Source organism: Galeopterus variegatus, unplaced genomic scaffold (genome assembly GCF_000696425.1).
Source record: "Galeopterus variegatus unplaced genomic scaffold, G_variegatus-3.0.2 Scaffold2418, whole genome shotgun sequence".
Taxonomy (NCBI): domain Eukaryota; kingdom Metazoa; phylum Chordata; class Mammalia; order Dermoptera; family Cynocephalidae; genus Galeopterus; species Galeopterus variegatus.
In genome coordinates, this window is record NW_007728529.1 from 149606 (window position 1) to 151916 (window position 2311).

Sequence of the window (2311 nt, forward strand, 5' to 3'; positions counted from 1 at the left end):
GAATGTTTGGAAAGGCAGATGCTCAAGATTTTCATTCATTTGTTTAACATCTATGCGTTCAGTGTCTCTAGACCCTATGCAGTGTACCCAATGCTGGGAGAAAAAGACACTGTGTGAGATGCTGCTAATAGACAGATCTCAGCCCCTCCTGCCCAAAACCTCAGTTTAGCAGACTCTTATTGGTTTATAGTTGCTACCATGGACTTTTGGCATAACCATTTAGCAAGATTATAATCTTTTTCAAAAGCAATTAATTCATCCAACAAGTATTTGTTAAATAAATGTGCATGGCATTTATGTAGGTCCTCAGGGAGCTAGATGTACATGCCAAGGATATTTCATTTTATTTGGAGTGAGTCCACAGACATGTAAACCAGTCAAGTAATACTAGGCAAAGTGTGATTTGCTTTTCAACAGATGGTGACAGATTAGTTTCCTAAGAGATTGACCTGCCCTGGAGGCATTGGGAGAGTCTTTTAAAGGAGGTGGATCAGAGTCAGGACCTTGGAAAATTGGTGGAAATAATTGAAGCAGGGAGAAGTATACCTGGGTGAATGGAGACAGCTCCTGAGCGAGGGATCAGAGGCTTTGGGTGACCACAGCATGTCCAGGACCTGAGAGGGTCTAGGAAGAGTGGGGGCTTGCGTTTGAGTCGGTAGACATTGGTGGAAATAATTGAAGCAGGGAGAAGTATACCTGGGTGAATGGAGACAGCTCCTGAGCAAGGGATCAGAGGCTTTGGGTGACCACAGCATGTCCAGGACCTGAGAGGGTCTAGGAAGAGTGGGGGCTTGCGTTTGAGTCGGTAGACTTACTCCAATTGTGAAAACTTTGACAGACCTGCCTGCTAAGAAGTTTTGGCTTCTCTCTGTAGGGGACAGACAGTCATTAGAGCTCCTTGAATAGGGAAGTAACATATTGAAAGATAGGATTTCCATTGAGAAGTCCCCCATGAATAGGGAGGATTAGTTTGGGAAGAGCCTGGCTTAGGGAGGAGGCAGGGACAGTGCAGAGAGAAAGGTAGATGTGGATGAAGATGGGGAAGAAGAGGAGGAAGCTGCCCAAGTTTTGTCTGTGCTAAAGCCAATGCCTTGGGCACAAAGGAGGAGGCAAGATACGTGAGTCAGCACAACCGAGAGCGAAGCGTGTTCACACAGGCACTAGGGGCCTGAGTGACCAAAGTGTGGACCTTCTACCAGCTGATGTGCCTGGGTATTTATAAATCCTGGTATTTTTCTAAACATGAGCAACTTTACAGTCCTGGTGTATTGAAATGAAAATCAAGACTTGTCTAAGCCATTGTCTTTCCATAAAATGGTAACGATCACAGGTAACGTACATCTTTGCATATAGCTCCTGAGGCAAAATCTAGTGTAAAGCTACTTCATTTTCTGTCTGAGTGAGTTGTTGCTTTATAGTGTGATGTCAAGGAGGTTTGGGAGACAGAAAATCAGTAGTTTTTAGCTAACTATATTTCATAACATTTGTTGTAAGCCTTCTTCTGCCTCCAGAAAATACCTATGAATGTGGCAATAATGTAGGCTAAAGGTCACACATGTAGAAATAGGGTTGACAAAATGTTAAAATTTAGGTTCAGAATCTTGATGTATGAATAATTTTGTAGTTCTTATGAAAGATTTATTTTGTTTCTCCCAATTTTGGTGTTCAATGCACACGAAGGCAACACATCATAAATTTTTGATCTATGGATTAGGAAAGGGTAGGGGACAGGATGGGCATTGGACATATGGAACTGTTTAGATAGAGATGCCCTACAGATTAATATCAAATATAACCAAAAGCTTCTGACTAACGTTAGAGAATTCTCTGTGTCCTGCAAAAGTTCAGGTACTGGAAACTTGATCTCAGTTGAGGACGGGAAATCCTTAAGATTGAGAGGGTAGGAAATCCAATTATAGTATTGGAGGGTGGGGCCTTTAGAAGTGATTGGATCATGAGGACTGTGCCCTCATGTATGGGTTAATGTATTCATGAAGTAATGAGTTATCACGGGGGTGGTTCTGATGGCTTCATAAGGAGAGTGAGTGAGCAGGTTAGCTCTCTCCTGCTGTTCTCTTGTCATGTGATACCTTGGTCACCATAGGACAGTGTAGGGAGTTCCCAGCCAGAAGAAGGCCCCCACCAGATGTGCCCCCTGGGCCATGGACTTCTCAGCCTCCAAAACTGTAAGAAATAAATTTTATTTTTTTATAAATTACCCTGTATCAGGCATTTTGTTATAAGCAACAAAGATGGACTAATACAGGTGACAACAAAGGAAGGAAAAAGGCATCAATCCGTAAGAAGAAAG